Raw genomic sequence first — 23,045 nt, 5'->3', positions numbered from 1 at the left:
TCCTAACCTGGAATTTCCGCATAAAACCGAAATCTTCCGCAAACAACTTCAACTAACATATACAAGCTTCATTTTACACCATTACCAACCATCATATCATGATTAAACCATGATAATCATATAAAATCAGAAAAATCTCCATAAAATCAGAAATTTAGCTAACTTCACTCTAATCCATAAAATCTTCCATAAAATCACATATCTAACCACCACAAGTCATGAATTCACCATTATTGGAAACAAACAATGAATCTTTACACACCGTACCTTGATAACTCACAAAAGGTAGTAGCTTAGTGGTTCCTTCTCCAAAATAACTCCACCAAGACCTTGGAATCTCCTTAGTAACCAACTTTTATGGAGTGATTTGCAATTCCATCGGTTAAAACTCAAGATTGAAGTAAGAAAGTGGAGTGAAAGATGAAGGTTTTTCTCTCTCTCTTGCTCTCTAAGTTTCAGCCATGAGAAGGAAGAAATGGCTTGATTTTTGGTCAAATTTTGGTTTTAGTAAAGTTAAGGTAAGATGGTCAAAAGTCCAACTTTGAATAAGAAGGTGGCACATGTCACCTTTTGGTTTAAAACTTATCTTTTTGTCTCTCCAATACTAATCCATATACGTAACATCTAATTATCTCTTAGCACCTTGTAAAATAATATCACTTAATACAAAACTCCATCAAATTGTCAAAAATATATTGCATTTACCGCACCAGCGGGTCCCAAGTTCATAATACTCTTCAAAATTAACGTGGAATAACTTGTATCAAGAAAATGATTTGGAAACTATATTTACTTATAAAAATGTATAGAAAATCAAAATATGGAAGAAAGGTACAAAATTATAGACGAGGAAACAAAATAACGTCTAGAAAATATATAAAAATTTTCCGGTTCTCACACTCATTCTTTCGGGGCGTCACAAACTCCCCTCCTTAAAACAATGTCGTCCTCGACATTCCATCTTGTACCAATCAAGTCGAGACATCCTGCAAGAATCACTAATATTTCAAACCAAACCCACAGTCCGGCATCCTAAACATCAAGTCTAGGATACACTACAGAGATCGAAAGCCTAAACTCTGATACCACCTGTGACGCCCCAGCTTCTCCCAAGGGCGAACCCTAGGGTTCGGCGCGTCGCCTGCCCAACTCTCGTCGGGATTCACTCACTACAAACCTCAAACAAAATGCAAAATAAATCTCAAATTTTACGTCAAATTCTCCAAGAATTACATATCGTAAGCGAAGCGCCCACGCTTCCGCTGCGCCACTCTGATCCTTGATACCAGCTATTATACAGGAGGAATTCCAAATCTAAACTGTACAAAATATAGGCCATCCAGTCACGTGAATAAGTACTACAAGCACTTCCTTTGCCTCGAGTCCTGTGGAGGGGAATAAAACAGTTTTGGGGTGAGTTAGAAGCTCAGTGAGTAACCAATAAAAGTGGTAAGAAAACATATTTCACAATAATGCATTTCGATGATGTCATGATTCAGTCATCAAATATCCGTTTATTGCTCTCGTGAGCCAGTGAAATCATTGCACTTAAACACCCAACGCTCAAATAGATCCTTTAACGTTTAACAATAAGAGGGAGCAACGTTGGTGTTCCAGATAATGTCATGAACTCATTGAAGTGGTGGAGACGTTGGTGTCCAGCACACGAATTCCAAACACTCATTTGAGCCAAAACATGGCATGGACCACATGCAAACACTCATGATATGAAATCGAGTAAATAATGCAAGAAAACGTTCAAAAGTAACTTTGGAAACAGTTTAGGGTCACTCACCTCCACGGCTCAGAAACCATCCATCATATATCATTGCCTTGCCCAAATCCAAACCCTTCAACTCAAACTCAAAACAATCAAATGCTTTCAAAGATCGGACAGCATATCCCCTTAAGTTCCTTACTTTTCCATCCTACAAGCAACATCATTTCATCGCAAATCAACCACATACACATCATAGACTATCAAATACACCTTTCGGCACAATATCCATAACTGAAGCTACACTTATCGGATTGAAACGAATCTTATGGCGTTTCGAAGCCAAGACATAAACCTACATTTATTATGAAGACCTCCAAAGCCAAATCATGCATTTTCAGGGGTCAAAAATGGAAAACTACATGAAAACAGAAATCTGGGCGCGGAACAGGGTTCATGGGCAGTCAAGGGTATTTCAGTCATTTCACATGTTACAGTGCTCGGATCTAGCTGAAATTTTGTAGGAAACTAGTTAACACCATTTGCTACAACTTTCATGTTTTAACCTAAGTCTTATTCTGCCTCTAACATGCTCGAATAAATCCGGTCAGAACAGGGCAGATTCAAAATCCTAACCTGGAATTTCCGCATAAAACCGAAATCTTCCGCAAACAACTTCAACTAACATATACAAGCTTCATTTTACACCATTACCAACCATCATATCATGATTAAACCATGATAATCATATAAAATCAGAAAAATCTCCATAAAATCAGAAATTTAGCTAACTTCACTCTAATCCATAAAATCTTCCATAAAATCACATATCTAACCACCACAAGTCATGAATTCACCATTATTGGAAACAAACAATGAATCTTTACACACCGTACCTTGATAACTCACAAAAGGTAGTAGCTTAGTGGTTCCTTCTCCAAAATAACTCCACCAAGACCTTGGAATCTCCTTAGTAACCAACTTTTATGGAGTGATTTGCAATTCCATCGGTTAAAACTCAAGATTGAAGTAAGAAAGTGGAGTGAAAGATGAAGGTTTTTCTCTCTCTCTTGCTCTCTAAGTTTCAGCCATGAGAAGGAAGAAATGGCTTGATTTTTGGTCAAATTTTGGTTTTAGTAAAGTTAAGGTAAGATGGTCAAAAGTCCAACTTTGAATAAGAAGGTGGCACATGTCACCTTTTGGTTTAAAACTTATCTTTTTGTCTCTCCAATACTAATCCATATACGTAACATCTAATTATCTCTTAGCACCTTGTAAAATAATATCACTTAATACAAAACTCCATCAAATTGTCAAAAATATATTGCATTTACCGCACCAGCGGGTCCCAAGTTCATAATACTCTTCAAAATTAACGTGGAATAACTTGTATCAAGAAAATGATTTGGAAACTATATTTACTTATAAAAATGTATAGAAAATCAAAATATGGAAGAAAGGTACAAAATTATAGACGAGGAAACAAAATAACGTCTAGAAAATATATAAAAATTTTCCGGTTCTCACACTCATTCTTTCGGGGCGTCACAAACTCCCCTCCTTAAAACAATGTCGTCCTCGACATTCCATCTTGTACCAATCAAGTCGAGACATCCTGCAAGAATCACTAATATTTCAAACCAAACCCACAGTCCGGCATCCTAAACATCAAGTCTAGGATACACTACAGAGATCGAAAGCCTAAACTCTGATACCACCTGTGACGCCCCAGCTTCTCCCAAGGGCGAACCCTAGGGTTCGGCGCGTCGCCTGCCCAACTCTCGTCGGGATTCACTCACTACAAACCTCAAACAAAATGCAAAATAAATCTCAAATTTTACGTCAAATTCTCCAAGAATTACATATCGTAAGCGAAGCGCCCACGCTTCCGCTGCGCCACTCTGATCCTTGATACCAGCTATTATACAGGAGGAATTCCAAATCTAAACTGTACAAAATATAGGCCATCCAGTCACGTGAATAAGTACTACAAGCACTTCCTTTGCCTCGAGTCCTGTGGAGGGGAATAAAACAGTTTTGGGGTGAGTTAGAAGCTCAGTGAGTAACCAATAAAAGTGGTAAGAAAACATATTTCACAATAATGCATTTCGATGATGTCATGATTCAGTCATCAAATATCCGTTTATTGCTCTCGTGAGCCAGTGAAATCATTGCACTTAAACACCCAACGCTCAAATAGATCCTTTAACGTTTAACAATAAGAGGGAGCAACGTTGGTGTTCCAGATAATGTCATGAACTCATTGAAGTGGTGGAGACGTTGGTGTCCAGCACACGAATTCCAAACACTCATTTGAGCCAAAACATGGCATGGACCACATGCAAACACTCATGATATGAAATCGAGTAAATAATGCAAGAAAACGTTCAAAAGTAACTTTGGAAACAGTTTAGGGTCACTCACCTCCACGGCTCAGAAACCATCCATCATATATCATTGCCTTGCCCAAATCCAAACCCTTCAACTCAAACTCAAAACAATCAAATGCTTTCAAAGATCGGACAGCATATCCCCTTAAGTTCCTTACTTTTCCATCCTACAAGCAACATCATTTCATCGCAAATCAACCACATACACATCATAGACTATCAAATACACCTTTCGGCACAATATCCATAACTGAAGCTACACTTATCGGATTGAAACGAATCTTATGGCGTTTCGAAGCCAAGACATAAACCTACATTTATTATGAAGACCTCCAAAGCCAAATCATGCATTTTCAGGGGTCAAAAATGGAAAACTACATGAAAACAGAAATCTGGGCGCGGAACAGGGTTCATGGGCAGTCAAGGGTATTTCAGTCATTTCACATGTTACAGTGCTCGGATCTAGCTGAAATTTTGTAGGAAACTAGTTAACACCATTTGCTACAACTTTCATGTTTTAACCTAAGTCTTATTCTGCCTCTAACATGCTCGAATAAATCCGGTCAGAACAGGGCAGATTCAAAATCCTAACCTGGAATTTCCGCATAAAACCGAAATCTTCCGCAAACAACTTCAACTAACATATACAAGCTTCATTTTACACCATTACCAACCATCATATCATGATTAAACCATGATAATCATATAAAATCAGAAAAATCTCCATAAAATCAGAAATTTAGCTAACTTCACTCTAATCCATAAAATCTTCCATAAAATCACATATCTAACCACCACAAGTCATGAATTCACCATTATTGGAAACAAACAATGAATCTTTACACACCGTACCTTGATAACTCACAAAAGGTAGTAGCTTAGTGGTTCCTTCTCCAAAATAACTCCACCAAGACCTTGGAATCTCCTTAGTAACCAACTTTTATGGAGTGATTTGCAATTCCATCGGTTAAAACTCAAGATTGAAGTAAGAAAGTGGAGTGAAAGATGAAGGTTTTTCTCTCTCTCTTGCTCTCTAAGTTTCAGCCATGAGAAGGAAGAAATGGCTTGATTTTTGGTCAAATTTTGGTTTTAGTAAAGTTAAGGTAAGATGGTCAAAAGTCCAACTTTGAATAAGAAGGTGGCACATGTCACCTTTTGGTTTAAAACTTATCTTTTTGTCTCTCCAATACTAATCCATATACGTAACATCTAATTATCTCTTAGCACCTTGTAAAATAATATCACTTAATACAAAACTCCATCAAATTGTCAAAAATATATTGCATTTACCGCACCAGCGGGTCCCAAGTTCATAATACTCTTCAAAATTAACGTGGAATAACTTGTATCAAGAAAATGATTTGGAAACTATATTTACTTATAAAAATGTATAGAAAATCAAAATATGGAAGAAAGGTACAAAATTATAGACGAGGAAACAAAATAACGTCTAGAAAATATATAAAAATTTTCCGGTTCTCACACTCATTCTTTCGGGGCGTCACAAACTCCCCTCCTTAAAACAATGTCGTCCTCGACATTCCATCTTGTACCAATCAAGTCGAGACATCCTGCAAGAATCACTAATATTTCAAACCAAACCCACAGTCCGGCATCCTAAACATCAAGTCTAGGATACACTACAGAGATCGAAAGCCTAAACTCTGATACCACCTGTGACGCCCCAGCTTCTCCCAAGGGCGAACCCTAGGGTTCGGCGCGTCGCCTGCCCAACTCTCGTCGGGATTCACTCACTACAAACCTCAAACAAAATGCAAAATAAATCTCAAATTTTACGTCAAATTCTCCAAGAATTACATATCGTAAGCGAAGCGCCCACGCTTCCGCTGCGCCACTCTGATCCTTGATACCAGCTATTATACAGGAGGAATTCCAAATCTAAACTGTACAAAATATAGGCCATCCAGTCACGTGAATAAGTACTACAAGCACTTCCTTTGCCTCGAGTCCTGTGGAGGGGAATAAAACAGTTTTGGGGTGAGTTAGAAGCTCAGTGAGTAACCAATAAAAGTGGTAAGAAAACATATTTCACAATAATGCATTTCGATGATGTCATGATTCAGTCATCAAATATCCGTTTATTGCTCTCGTGAGCCAGTGAAATCATTGCACTTAAACACCCAACGCTCAAATAGATCCTTTAACGTTTAACAATAAGAGGGAGCAACGTTGGTGTTCCAGATAATGTCATGAACTCATTGAAGTGGTGGAGACGTTGGTGTCCAGCACACGAATTCCAAACACTCATTTGAGCCAAAACATGGCATGGACCACATGCAAACACTCATGATATGAAATCGAGTAAATAATGCAAGAAAACGTTCAAAAGTAACTTTGGAAACAGTTTAGGGTCACTCACCTCCACGGCTCAGAAACCATCCATCATATATCATTGCCTTGCCCAAATCCAAACCCTTCAACTCAAACTCAAAACAATCAAATGCTTTCAAAGATCGGACAGCATATCCCCTTAAGTTCCTTACTTTTCCATCCTACAAGCAACATCATTTCATCGCAAATCAACCACATACACATCATAGACTATCAAATACACCTTTCGGCACAATATCCATAACTGAAGCTACACTTATCGGATTGAAACGAATCTTATGGCGTTTCGAAGCCAAGACATAAACCTACATTTATTATGAAGACCTCCAAAGCCAAATCATGCATTTTCAGGGGTCAAAAATGGAAAACTACATGAAAACAGAAATCTGGGCGCGGAACAGGGTTCATGGGCAGTCAAGGGTATTTCAGTCATTTCACATGTTACAGTGCTCGGATCTAGCTGAAATTTTGTAGGAAACTAGTTAACACCATTTGCTACAACTTTCATGTTTTAACCTAAGTCTTATTCTGCCTCTAACATGCTCGAATAAATCCGGTCAGAACAGGGCAGATTCAAAATCCTAACCTGGAATTTCCGCATAAAACCGAAATCTTCCGCAAACAACTTCAACTAACATATACAAGCTTCATTTTACACCATTACCAACCATCATATCATGATTAAACCATGATAATCATATAAAATCAGAAAAATCTCCATAAAATCAGAAATTTAGCTAACTTCACTCTAATCCATAAAATCTTCCATAAAATCACATATCTAACCACCACAAGTCATGAATTCACCATTATTGGAAACAAACAATGAATCTTTACACACCGTACCTTGATAACTCACAAAAGGTAGTAGCTTAGTGGTTCCTTCTCCAAAATAACTCCACCAAGACCTTGGAATCTCCTTAGTAACCAACTTTTATGGAGTGATTTGCAATTCCATCGGTTAAAACTCAAGATTGAAGTAAGAAAGTGGAGTGAAAGATGAAGGTTTTTCTCTCTCTCTTGCTCTCTAAGTTTCAGCCATGAGAAGGAAGAAATGGCTTGATTTTTGGTCAAATTTTGGTTTTAGTAAAGTTAAGGTAAGATGGTCAAAAGTCCAACTTTGAATAAGAAGGTGGCACATGTCACCTTTTGGTTTAAAACTTATCTTTTTGTCTCTCCAATACTAATCCATATACGTAACATCTAATTATCTCTTAGCACCTTGTAAAATAATATCACTTAATACAAAACTCCATCAAATTGTCAAAAATATATTGCATTTACCGCACCAGCGGGTCCCAAGTTCATAATACTCTTCAAAATTAACGTGGAATAACTTGTATCAAGAAAATGATTTGGAAACTATATTTACTTATAAAAATGTATAGAAAATCAAAATATGGAAGAAAGGTACAAAATTATAGACGAGGAAACAAAATAATGTCTAGAAAATATATAAAAATTTTCCGGTTCTCACACTCATTCTTTCGGGGCGTCACAAACTCCCCTCCTTAAAACAATGTCGTCCTCGACATTCCATCTTGTACCAATCAAGTCGAGACATCCTGCAAGAATCACTAATATTTCAAACCAAACCCACAGTCCGGCATCCTAAACATCAAGTCTAGGATACACTACAGAGATCGAAAGCCTAAACTCTGATACCACCTGTGACGCCCCAGCTTCTCCCAAGGGCGAACCCTAGGGTTCGGCGCGTCGCCTGCCCAACTCTCGTCGGGATTCACTCACTACAAACCTCAAACAAAATGCAAAATAAATCTCAAATTTTACGTCAAATTCTCCAAGAATTACATATCGTAAGCGAAGCGCCCACGCTTCCGCTGCGCCACTCTGATCCTTGATACCAGCTATTATACAGGAGGAATTCCAAATCTAAACTGTACAAAATATAGGCCATCCAGTCACGTGAATAAGTACTACAAGCACTTCCTTTGCCTCGAGTCCTGTGGAGGGGAATAAAACAGTTTTGGGGTGAGTTAGAAGCTCAGTGAGTAACCAATAAAAGTGGTAAGAAAACATATTTCACAATAATGCATTTCGATGATGTCATGATTCAGTCATCAAATATCCGTTTATTGCTCTCGTGAGCCAGTGAAATCATTGCACTTAAACACCCAACGCTCAAATAGATCCTTTAACGTTTAACAATAAGAGGGAGCAACGTTGGTGTTCCAGATAATGTCATGAACTCATTGAAGTGGTGGAGACGTTGGTGTCCAGCACACGAATTCCAAACACTCATTTGAGCCAAAACATGGCATGGACCACATGCAAACACTCATGATATGAAATCGAGTAAATAATGCAAGAAAACGTTCAAAAGTAACTTTGGAAACAGTTTAGGGTCACTCACCTCCACGGCTCAGAAACCATCCATCATATATCATTGCCTTGCCCAAATCCAAACCCTTCAACTCAAACTCAAAACAATCAAATGCTTTCAAAGATCGGACAGCATATCCCCTTAAGTTCCTTACTTTTCCATCCTACAAGCAACATCATTTCATCGCAAATCAACCACATACACATCATAGACTATCAAATACACCTTTCGGCACAATATCCATAACTGAAGCTACACTTATCGGATTGAAACGAATCTTATGGCGTTTCGAAGCCAAGACATAAACCTACATTTATTATGAAGACCTCCAAAGCCAAATCATGCATTTTCAGGGGTCAAAAATGGAAAACTACATGAAAACAGAAATCTGGGCGCGGAACAGGGTTCATGGGCAGTCAAGGGTATTTCAGTCATTTCACATGTTACAGTGCTCGGATCTAGCTGAAATTTTGTAGGAAACTAGTTAACACCATTTGCTACAACTTTCATGTTTTAACCTAAGTCTTATTCTGCCTCTAACATGCTCGAATAAATCCGGTCAGAACAGGGCAGATGCAAAATCCTAACCTGGAATTTCCGCATAAAACCGAAATCTTCCGCAAACAACTTCAACTAACATATACAAGCTTCATTTTACACCATTACCAACCATCATATCATGATTAAACCATGATAATCATATAAAATCAGAAAAATCTCCATAAAATCAGAAATTTAGCTAACTTCACTCTAATCCATAAAATCTTCCATAAAATCACATATCTAACCACCACAAGTCATGAATTCACCATTATTGGAAACAAACAATGAATCTTTACACACCGTACCTTGATAACTCACAAAAGGTAGTAGCTTAGTGGTTCCTTCTCCAAAATAACTCCACCAAGACCTTGGAATCTCCTTAGTAACCAACTTTTATGGAGTGATTTGCAATTCCATCGGTTAAAACTCAAGATTGAAGTAAGAAAGTGGAGTGAAAGATGAAGGTTTTTCTCTCTCTCTTGCTCTCTAAGTTTCAGCCATGAGAAGGAAGAAATGGCTTGATTTTTGGTCAAATTTTGGTTTTAGTAAAGTTAAGGTAAGATGGTCAAAAGTCCAACTTTGAATAAGAAGGTGGCACATGTCACCTTTTGGTTTAAAACTTATCTTTTTGTCTCTCCAATACTAATCCATATACGTAACATCTAATTATCTCTTAGCACCTTGTAAAATAATATCACTTAATACAAAACTCCATCAAATTGTCAAAAATATATTGCATTTACCGCACCAGCGGGTCCCAAGTTCATAATACTCTTCAAAATTAACGTGGAATAACTTGTATCAAGAAAATGATTTGGAAACTATATTTACTTATAAAAATGTATAGAAAATCAAAATATGGAAGAAAGGTACAAAATTATAGACGAGGAAACAAAATAACGTCTAGAAAATATATAAAAATTTTCCGGTTCTCACACTCATTCTTTCGGGGCGTCACAAACTCCCCTCCTTAAAACAATGTCGTCCTCGACATTCCATCTTGTACCAATCAAGTCGAGACATCCTGCAAGAATCACTAATATTTCAAACCAAACCCACAGTCCGGCATCCTAAACATCAAGTCTAGGATACACTACAGAGATCGAAAGCCTAAACTCTGATACCACCTGTGACGCCCCAGCTTCTCCCAAGGGCGAACCCTAGGGTTCGGCGCGTCGCCTGCCCAACTCTCGTCGGGATTCACTCACTACAAACCTCAAACAAAATGCAAAATAAATCTCAAATTTTACGTCAAATTCTCCAAGAATTACATATCGTAAGCGAAGCGCCCACGCTTCCGCTGCGCCACTCTGATCCTTGATACCAGCTATTATACAGGAGGAATTCCAAATCTAAACTGTACAAAATATAGGCCATCCAGTCACGTGAATAAGTACTACAAGCACTTCCTTTGCCTCGAGTCCTGTGGAGGGGAATAAAACAGTTTTGGGGTGAGTTAGAAGCTCAGTGAGTAACCAATAAAAGTGGTAAGAAAACATATTTCACAATAATGCATTTCGATGATGTCATGATTCAGTCATCAAATATCCGTTTATTGCTCTCGTGAGCCAGTGAAATCATTGCACTTAAACACCCAACGCTCAAATAGATCCTTTAACGTTTAACAATAAGAGGGAGCAACGTTGGTGTTCCAGATAATGTCATGAACTCATTGAAGTGGTGGAGACGTTGGTGTCCAGCACACGAATTCCAAACACTCATTTGAGCCAAAACATGGCATGGACCACATGCAAACACTCATGATATGAAATCGAGTAAATAATGCAAGAAAACGTTCAAAAGTAACTTTGGAAACAGTTTAGGGTCACTCACCTCCACGGCTCAGAAACCATCCATCATATATCATTGCCTTGCCCAAATCCAAACCCTTCAACTCAAACTCAAAACAATCAAATGCTTTCAAAGATCGGACAGCATATCCCCTTAAGTTCCTTACTTTTCCATCCTACAAGCAACATCATTTCATCGCAAATCAACCACATACACATCATAGACTATCAAATACACCTTTCGGCACAATATCCATAACTGAAGCTACACTTATCGGATTGAAACGAATCTTATGGCGTTTCGAAGCCAAGACATAAACCTACATTTATTATGAAGACCTCCAAAGCCAAATCATGCATTTTCAGGGGTCAAAAATGGAAAACTACATGAAAACAGAAATCTGGGCGCGGAACAGGGTTCATGGGCAGTCAAGGGTATTTCAGTCATTTCACATGTTACAGTGCTCGGATCTAGCTGAAATTTTGTAGGAAACTAGTTAACACCATTTGCTACAACTTTCATGTTTTAACCTAAGTCTTATTCTGCCTCTAACATGCTCGAATAAATCCGGTCAGAACAGGGCAGATTCAAAATCCTAACCTGGAATTTCCGCATAAAACCGAAATCTTCCGCAAACAACTTCAACTAACATATACAAGCTTCATTTTACACCATTACCAACCATCATATCATGATTAAACCATGATAATCATATAAAATCAGAAAAATCTCCATAAAATCAGAAATTTAGCTAACTTCACTCTAATCCATAAAATCTTCCATAAAATCACATATCTAACCACCACAAGTCATGAATTCACCATTATTGGAAACAAACAATGAATCTTTACACACCGTACCTTGATAACTCACAAAAGGTAGTAGCTTAGTGGTTCCTTCTCCAAAATAACTCCACCAAGACCTTGGAATCTCCTTAGTAACCAACTTTTATGGAGTGATTTGCAATTCCATCGGTTAAAACTCAAGATTGAAGTAAGAAAGTGGAGTGAAAGATGAAGGTTTTTCTCTCTCTCTTGCTCTCTAAGTTTCAGCCATGAGAAGGAAGAAATGGCTTGATTTTTGGTCAAATTTTGGTTTTAGTAAAGTTAAGGTAAGATGGTCAAAAGTCCAACTTTGAATAAGAAGGTGGCACATGTCACCTTTTGGTTTAAAACTTATCTTTTTGTCTCTCCAATACTAATCCATATACGTAACATCTAATTATCTCTTAGCACCTTGTAAAATAATATCACTTAATACAAAACTCCATCAAATTGTCAAAAATATATTGCATTTACCGCACCAGCGGGTCCCAAGTTCATAATACTCTTCAAAATTAACGTGGAATAACTTGTATCAAGAAAATGATTTGGAAACTATATTTACTTATAAAAATGTATAGAAAATCAAAATATGGAAGAAAGGTACAAAATTATAGACGAGGAAACAAAATAACGTCTAGAAAATATATAAAAATTTTCCGGTTCTCACACTCATTCTTTCGGGGCGTCACAAACTCCCCTCCTTAAAACAATGTCGTCCTCGACATTCCATCTTGTACCAATCAAGTCGAGACATCCTGCAAGAATCACTAATATTTCAAACCAAACCCACAGTCCGGCATCCTAAACATCAAGTCTAGGATACACTACAGAGATCGAAAGCCTAAACTCTGATACCACCTGTGACGCCCCAGCTTCTCCCAAGGGCGAACCCTAGGGTTCGGCGCGTCGCCTGCCCAACTCTCGTCGGGATTCACTCACTACAAACCTCAAACAAAATGCAAAATAAATCTCAAATTTTACGTCAAATTCTCCAAGAATTACATATCGTAAGCGAAGCGCCCACGCTTCCGCTGCGCCACTCTGATCCTTGATACCAGCTATTATACAGGAGGAATTCCAAATCTAAACTGTACAAAATATAGGCCATCCAGTCACGTGAATAAGTACTACAAGCACTTCCTTTGCCTCGAGTCCTGTGGAGGGGAATAAAACAGTTTTGGGGTGAGTTAGAAGCTCAGTGAGTAACCAATAAAAGTGGTAAGAAAACATATTTCACAATAATGCATTTCGATGATGTCATGATTCAGTCATCAAATATCCGTTTATTGCTCTCGTGAGCCAGTGAAATCATTGCACTTAAACACCCAACGCTCAAATAGATCCTTTAACGTTTAACAATAAGAGGGAGCAACGTTGGTGTTCCAGATAATGTCATGAACTCATTGAAGTGGTGGAGACGTTGGTGTCCAGCACACGAATTCCAAACACTCATTTGAGCCAAAACATGGCATGGACCACATGCAAACACTCATGATATGAAATCGAGTAAATAATGCAAGAAAACGTTCAAAAGTAACTTTGGAAACAGTTTAGGGTCACTCACCTCCACGGCTCAGAAACCATCCATCATATATCATTGCCTTGCCCAAATCCAAACCCTTCAACTCAAATTCAAAACAATCAAATGCTTTCAAAGATCGGACAGCATATCCCCTTAAGTTCCTTACTTTTCCATCCTACAAGCAACATCATTTCATCGCAAATCAACCACATACACATCATAGACTATCAAATACACCTTTCGGCACAATATCCATAACTGAAGCTACACTTATCGGATTGAAACGAATCTTATGGCGTTTCGAAGCCAAGACATAAACCTACATTTATTATGAAGACCTCCAAAGCCAAATCATGCATTTTCAGGGGTCAAAAATGGAAAACTACATGAAAACAGAAATCTGGGCGCGGAACAGGGTTCATGGGCAGTCAAGGGTATTTCAGTCATTTCACATGTTACAGTGCTCGGATCTAGCTGAAATTTTGTAGGAAACTAGTTAACACCATTTGCTACAACTTTCATGTTTTAACCTAAGTCTTATTCTGCCTCTAACATGCTCGAATAAATCCGGTCAGAACAGGGCAGATGCAAAATCCTAACCTGGAATTTCCGCATAAAACCGAAATCTTCCGCAAACAACTTCAACTAACATATACAAGCTTCATTTTACACCATTACCAACCATCATATCATGATTAAACCATGATAATCATATAAAATCAGAAAAATCTCCATAAAATCAGAAATTTAGCTAACTTCACTCTAATCCATAAAATCTTCCATAAAATCACATATCTAACCACCACAAGTCATGAATTCACCATTATTGGAAACAAACAATGAATCTTTACACACCGTACCTTGATAACTCACAAAAGGTAGTAGCTTAGTGGTTCCTTCTCCAAAATAACTCCACCAAGACCTTGGAATCTCCTTAGTAACCAACTTTTATGGAGTGATTTGCAATTCCATCGGTTAAAACTCAAGATTGAAGTAAGAAAGTGGAGTGAAAGATGAAGGTTTTTCTCTCTCTCTTGCTCTCTAAGTTTCAGCCATGAGAAGGAAGAAATGGCTTGATTTTTGGTCAAATTTTGGTTTTAGTAAAGTTAAGGTAAGATGGTCAAAAGTCCAACTTTGAATAAGAAGGTGGCACATGTCACCTTTTGGTTTAAAACTTATCTTTTTGTCTCTCCAATACTAATCCATATACGTAACATCTAATTATCTCTTAGCACCTTGTAAAATAATATCACTTAATACAAAACTCCATCAAATTGTCAAAAATATATTGCATTTACCGCACCAGCGGGTCCCAAGTTCATAATACTCTTCAAAATTAACGTGGAATAACTTGTATCAAGAAAATGATTTGGAAACTATATTTACTTATAAAAATGTATAGAAAATCAAAATATGGAAGAAAGGTACAAAATTATAGACGAGGAAACAAAATAACGTCTAGAAAATATATAAAAATTTTCCGGTTCTCACACTCATTCTTTCGGGGCGTCACAAACTCCCCTCCTTAAAACAATGTCGTCCTCGACATTCCATCTTGTACCAATCAAGTCGAGACATCCTGCAAGAATCACTAATATTTCAAACCAAACCCACAGTCCGGCATCCTAAACATCAAGTCTAGGATACACTACAGAGATCGAAAGCCTAAACTCTGATACCACCTGTGACGCCCCAGCTTCTCCCAAGGGCGAACCCTAGGGTTCGGCGCGTCGCCTGCCCAACTCTCGTCGGGATTCACTCACTACAAACCTCAAACAAAATGCAAAATAAATCTCAAATTTTACGTCAAATTCTCCAAGAATTACATATCGTAAGCGAAGCGCCCACGCTTCCGCTGCGCCACTCTGATCCTTGATACCAGCTATTATACAGGAGGAATTCCAAATCTAAACTGTACAAAATATAGGCCATCCAGTCACGTGAATAAGTACTACAAGCACTTCCTTTGCCTCGAGTCCTGTGGAGGGGAATAAAACAGTTTTGGGGTGAGTTAGAAGCTCAGTGAGTAACCAATAAAAGTGGTAAGAAAACATATTTCACAATAATGCATTTCGATGATGTCATGATTCAGTCATCAAATATCCGTTTATTGCTCTCGTGAGCCAGTGAAATCATTGCACTTAAACACCCAACGCTCAAATAGATCCTTTAACGTTTAACAATAAGAGGGAGCAACGTTGGTGTTCCAGATAATGTCATGAACTCATTGAAGTGGTGGAGACGTTGGTGTCCAGCACACGAATTCCAAACACTCATTTGAGCCAAAACATGGCATGGACCACATGCAAACACTCATGATATGAAATCGAGTAAATAATGCAAGAAAACGTTCAAAAGTAACTTTGGAAACAGTTTAGGGTCACTCACCTCCACGGCTCAGAAACCATCCATCATATATCATTGCCTTGCCCAAATCCAAACCCTTCAACTCAAATTCAAAACAATCAAATGCTTTCAAAGATCGGACAGCATATCCCCTTAAGTTCCTTACTTTTCCATCCTACAAGCAACATCATTTCATCGCAAATCAACCACATACACATCATAGACTATCAAATACACCTTTCGGCACAATATCCATAACTGAAGCTACACTTATCGGATTGAAACGAATCTTATGGCGTTTCGAAGCCAAGACATAAACCTACATTTATTATGAAGACCTCCAAAGCCAAATCATGCATTTTCAGGGGTCAAAAATGGAAAACTACATGAAAACAGAAATCTGGGCGCGGAACAGGGTTCATGGGCAGTCAAGGGTATTTCAGTCATTTCACATGTTACAGTGCTCGGATCTAGCTGAAATTTTGTAGGAAACTAGTTAACACCATTTGCTACAACTTTCATGTTTTAACCTAAGTCTTATTCTGCCTCTAACATGCTCGAATAAATCCGGTCAGAACAGGGCAGATGCAAAATCCTAACCTGGAATTTCCGCATAAAACCGAAATCTTCCGCAAACAACTTCAACTAACATATACAAGCTTCATTTTACACCATTACCAACCATCATATCATGATTAAACCATGATAATCATATAAAATCAGAAAAATCTCCATAAAATCAGAAATTTAGCTAACTTCACTCTAATCCATAAAATCTTCCATAAAATCACATATCTAACCACCACAAGTCATGAATTCACCATTATTGGAAACAAACAATGAATCTTTACACACCGTACCTTGATAACTCACAAAAGGTAGTAGCTTAGTGGTTCCTTCTCCAAAATAACTCCACCAAGACCTTGGAATCTCCTTAGTAACCAACTTTTATGGAGTGATTTGCAATTCCATCGGTTAAAACTCAAGATTGAAGTAAGAAAGTGGAGTGAAAGATGAAGGTTTTTCTCTCTCTCTTGCTCTCTAAGTTTCAGCCATGAGAAGGAAGAAATGGCTTGATTTTTGGTCAAATTTTGGTTTTAGTAAAGTTAAGGTAAGATGGTCAAAAGTCCAACTTTGAATAAGAAGGTGGCACATGTCACCTTTTGGTTTAAAACTTATCTTTTTGTCTCTCCAATACTAATCCATATACGTAACATCTAATTATCTCTTAGCACCTTGTAAAATAATATCACTTAATACAAAACTCCATCAAATTGTCAAAAATATATTGCATTTACCGCACCAGCGGGTCCCAAGTTCATAATACTCTTCAAAATTAACGTGGAATAACTTGTATCAAGAAAATGATTTGGAAACTATATTTACTTATAAAAATGTATAGAAAATCAAAATATGGAAGAAAGGTACAAAATTATAGACGAGGAAACAAAATAACGTCTAGAAAATATATAAAAATTTTCCGGTTCTCACACTCATTCTTTCGGGGCGTCACAAACTCCCCTCCTTAAAACAATGTCGTCCTCGACATTCCATCTTGTACCAATCAAGTCGAGACATCCTGCAAGAATCACTAATATTTCAAACCAAACCCACAGTCCGGCATCCTAAACATCAAGTCTAGGATACACTACAGAGATCGAAAGCCTAAACTCTGATACCACCTGTGACGCCCCAGCTTCTCCCAAGGGCGAACCCTAGGGTTCGGCGCGTCGCCTGCCCAACTCTCGTCGGGATTCACTCACTACAAACCTCAAACAAAATGCAAAATAAATCTCAAATTTTACGTCAAATTCTCCAAGAATTACATATCGTAAGCGAAGCGCCCACGCTTCCGCTGCGCCACTCTGATCCTTGATACCAGCTATTATACAGGAGGAATTCCAAATCTAAACTGTACAAAATATAGGCCATCCAGTCACGTGAATAAGTACTACAAGCACTTCCTTTGCCTCGAGTCCTGTGGAGGGGAATAAAACAGTTTTGGGGTGAGTTAGAAGCTCAGTGAGTAACCAATAAAAGTGGTAAGAAAACATATTTCACAATAATGCATTTCGATGATGTCATGATTCAGTCATCAAATATCCGTTTATTGCTCTCGTGAGCCAGTGAAATCATTGCACTTAAACACCCAACGCTCAAATAGATCCTTTAACGTTTAACAATAAGAGGGAGCAACGCTGGTGTTCCAGATAATGTCATGAACTCATTGAAGTGGTGGAGACGTTGGTGTCCAGCACACGAATTCCAAACACTCATTTGAGCCAAAACATGGCATGGACCACATGCAAACACTCATGATATGAAATCGAGTAAATAATGCAAGAAAACGTTCAAAAGTAACTTTGGAAACAGTTTAGGGTCACTCACCTCCACGGCTCAGAAACCATCCATCATATATCATTGCCTTGCCCAAATCCAAACCCTTCAACTCAAACTCAAAACAATCAAATGCTTTCAAAGATCGGACAGCATATCCCCTTAAGTTCCTTACTTTTCCATCCTACAAGCAACATCATTTCATCGCAAATCAACCACATACACATCATAGACTATCAAATACACCTTTCGGCACAATATCCATAACTGAAGCTACACTTATCGGATTGAAACGAATCTTATGGCGTTTCGAAGCCAAGACATAAACCTACATTTATTATGAAAACCTCCAAAGCCAAATCATGCATTTTCAGGGGTCAAAAATGGAAAACTACATGAAAACAGAAATCTGGGCGCGGAACAGGGTTCATGGGCAGTCAAGGGTATTTCAGTCATTTCACATGTTACAGTGCTCGGATCTAGCTGAAATTTTGTAGGAAACTAGTTAACACCATTTGCTACAACTTTCATGTTTTAACCTAAGTCTTATTCTGCCTCTAACATGCTCGAATAAATCCGGTCAGAACAGGGCAGATGCAAAATCCTAACCTGGAATTTCCGCATAAAACCGAAATCTTCCGCAAACAACTTCAACTAACATATACAAGCTTCATTTTACACCATTACCAACCATCATATCATGATTAAACCATGATAATCATATAAAATCAGAAAAATCTCCATAAAATCAGAAATTTAGCTAACTTCACTCTAATCCATAAAATCTTCCATAAAATCACATATCTAACCACCACAAGTCATGAATTCACCATTATTGGAAACAAACAATGAATCTTTACACACCGTACCTTGATAACTCACAAAAGGTAGTAGCTTAGTGGTTCCTTCTCCAAAATAACTCCACCAAGACCTTGGAATCTCCTTAGTAACCAACTTTTATGGAGTGATTTGCAATTCCATCGGTTAAAACTCAAGATTGAAGTAAGAAAGTGGAGTGAAAGATGAAGGTTTTTCTCTCTCTCTTGCTCTCTAAGTTTCAGCCATGAGAAGGAAGAAATGGCTTGATTTTTGGTCAAATTTTGGTTTTAGTAAAGTTAAGGTAAGATGGTCAAAAGTCCAACTTTGAATAAGAAGGTGGCACATGTCACCTTTTGGTTTAAAACTTATCTTTTTGTCTCTCCAATACTAATCCATATACGTAACATCTAATTATCTCTTAGCACCTTGTAAAATAATATCACTTAATACAAAACTCCATCAAATTGTCAAAAATATATTGCATTTACCGCACCAGCGGGTCCCAAGTTCATAATACTCTTCAAAATTAACGTGGAATAACTTGTATCAAGAAAATGATTTGGAAACTATATTTACTTATAAAAATGTATAGAAAATCAAAATATGGAAGAAAGGTACAAAATTATAGACGAGGAAACAAAATAACGTCTAGAAAATATATAAAAATTTTCCGGTTCTCACACTCATTCTTTCGGGGCGTCACAAACTCCCCTCCTTAAAACAATGTCGTCCTCGACATTCCATCTTGTACCAATCAAGTCGAGACATCCTGCAAGAATCACTAATATTCAAACCAAACCCACAGTCCGGCATCCTAAACATCAAGTCTAGGATACACTACAGAGATCGAAAGCCTAAACTCTGATACCACCTGTGACGCCCCAGCTTCTCCCAAAGGCGAACCCTAGGGTTCGGCGCGTCGCCTGCCCAACTCTCGTCGGGATTCACTCACTACAAACCTCAAACAAAATGCAAAATAAATCTCAAATTTTACGTCAAATTCTCCAAGAATTACATATCGTAAGCGAAGCGCCCACGCTTCCGCTGCGCCACTCTGATCCTTGATACCAGCTATTATACAGGAGGAATTCCAAATCTAAACTGTACAAAATATAGGCCATCCAGTCACGTGAATAAGTACTACAAGCACTTCCTTTGCCTCGAGTCCTGTGGAGGGGAATAAAACAGTTTTGGGGTGAGTTAGAAGCTCAGTGAGTAACCAATAAAAGTGGTAAGAAAACATATTTCACAATAATGCATTTCGATGATGTCATGATTCAGTCATCAAATATCCGTTTATTGCTCTCGTGAGCCAGTGAAATCATTGCACTTAAACACCCAACGCTCAAATAGATCCTTTAACGTTTAACAATAAGAGGGAGCAACGTTGGTGTTCCAGATAATGTCATGAACTCATTGAAGTGGTGGAGACGTTGGTGTCCAGCACACGAATTCCAAACACTCATTTGAGCCAAAACATGGCATGGACCACATGCAAACACTCATGATATGAAATCGAGTAAATAATGCAAGAAAACGTTCAAAAGTAACTTTGGAAACAGTTTAGGGTCACTCACCTCCACGGCTCAGAAACCATCCACCATATATCATTGCCTTGCCCAAATCCAAACCCTTCAACTCAAACTCAAAACAATCAAATGCTTTCAAAGATCGGACAGCATATCCCCTTAAGTTCCTTACTTTTCCATCCTACAAGCAACATCATTTCATCGCAAATCAACCACATACACATCATAGACTATCAAATACACCTTTCGGCACAATATCCATAACTGAAGCTACACTTATCGGATTGAAACGAATCTTATGGCGTTTCGAAGCCAAGACATAAACCTACATTTATTATGAAGACCTCCAAAGCCAAATCATGCATTTTCAGGGGTCAAAAATGGAAAACTACATGAAAACAGAAATCTGGGCGCGGAACAGGGTTCATGGGCAGTCAAGGGTATTTCAGTCATTTCACATGTTACAGTGCTCGGATCTAGCTGAAATTTTGTAGGAAACTAGTTAACACCATTTGCTACAACTTTCATGTTTTAACCTAAGTCTTATTCTGCCTCTAACATGCTCGAATAAATCCGGTCAGAACAGGGCAGATTCAAAATCCTAACCTGGAATTTCCGCATAAAACCGAAATCTTCCGCAAACAACTTCAACTAACATATACAAGCTTCATTTTACACCATTACCAACCATCATATCATGATTAAACCATGATAATCATATAAAATCAGAAAAATCTCCATAAAATCAGAAATTTAGCTAACTTCACTCTAATCCATAAAATCTTCCATAAAATCACATATCTAACCACCACAAGTCATGAATTCACCATTATTGGAAACAAACAATGAATCTTTACACACCGTACCTTGATAACTCACAAAAGGTAGTAGCTTAGTGGTTCCTTCTCCAAAATAACTCCACCAAGACCTTGGAATCTCCTTAGTAACCAACTTTTATGGAGTGATTTGCAATTCCATCGGTTAAAACTCAAGATTGAAGTAAGAAAGTGGAGTGAAAGATGAAGGTTTTTCTCTCTCTCTTGCTCTCTAAGTTTCAGCCATGAGAAGGAAGAAATGGCTTGATTTTTGGTCAAATTTTGGTTTTAGTAAAGTTAAGGTAAGATGGTCAAAAGTCCAACTTTGAATAAGAAGGTGGCACATGTCACCTTTTGGTTTAAAACTTATCTTTTTGTCTCTCCAATACTAATCCATATACGTAACATCTAATTATCTCTTAGCACCTTGTAAAATAATATCACTTAATACAAAACTCCATCAAATTGTCAAAAATATATTGCATTTACCGCACCAGCGGGTCCCAAGTTCATAATACTCTTCAAAATTAACGTGGAATAACTTGTATCAAGAAAATGATTTGGAAACTATATTTACTTATAAAAATGTATAGAAAATCAAAATATGGAAGAAAGGTACAAAATTATAGACGAGGAAACAAAATAACGTCTAGAAAATATATAAAAATTTTCCGGTTCTCACACTCATTCTTTCGGGGCGTCACAAACTCCCCTCCTTAAAACAATGTCGTCCTCGACATTCCATCTTGTACCAATCAAGTCGAGTAATCCTGCAAGAATCACTAATATTCAAACCAAACCCACAGTCCGGCATCCTAAACATCAAGTCTAGGATACACTACAGAGATCGAAAGCCTAAACTCTGATACCACCTGTGACGCCCCAGCTTCTCCCAAAGGCGAACCCTAGGGTTCGGCGCGTCGCCTGCCCAACTCTCGTCGGGATTCACTCACTACAAACCTCAAACAAAATGCAAAATAAATCTCAAATTTTACGTCAAATTCTCCAAGAATTACATATCGTAAGCGAAGCGCCCACGCTTCCGCTGCGCCACTCTGATCCTTGATACCAGCTATTATACAGGAGGAATTCCAAATCTAAACTGTACAAAATATAGGCCATCCAGTCACGTGAATAAGTACTACAAGCACTTCCTTTGCCTCGAGTCCTGTGGAGGGGAATAAAACAGTTTTGGGGTGAGTTAGAAGCTCAGTGAGTAACCAATAAAAGTGGTAAGAAAACATATTTCACAATAATGCATTTCGATGATGTCATGATTCAGTCATCAAATATCCGTTTATTGCTCTCGTGAGCCAGTGAAATCATTGCACTTAAACACCCAACGCTCAAATAGATCCTTTAACGTTTAACAATAAGAGGGAGCAACGTTGGTGTTCCAGATAATGTCATGAACTCATTGAAGTGGTGGAGACGTTGGTGTCCAGCACACGAATTCCAAACACTCATTTGAGCCAAAACATGGCATGGACCACATGCAAACACTCATGATATGAAATCGAGTAAATAATGCAAGAAAACGTTCAAAAGTAACTTTGGAAACAGTTTAGGGTCACTCACCTCCACGGCTCAGAAACCATCCACCATATATCATTGCCTTGCCCAAATCCAAACCCTTCAACTCAAACTCAAAACAATCAAATGCTTTCAAAGATCGGACAGCATATCCCCTTAAGTTCCTTACTTTTCCATCCTACA

This window comes from Coffea arabica, chromosome 7e, assembly GCF_036785885.1.
Source record: "Coffea arabica cultivar ET-39 chromosome 7e, Coffea Arabica ET-39 HiFi, whole genome shotgun sequence".
NCBI lineage: Eukaryota > Viridiplantae > Streptophyta > Magnoliopsida > Gentianales > Rubiaceae > Coffea > Coffea arabica.
This window is presented reverse-complemented; position numbering follows the sequence as displayed.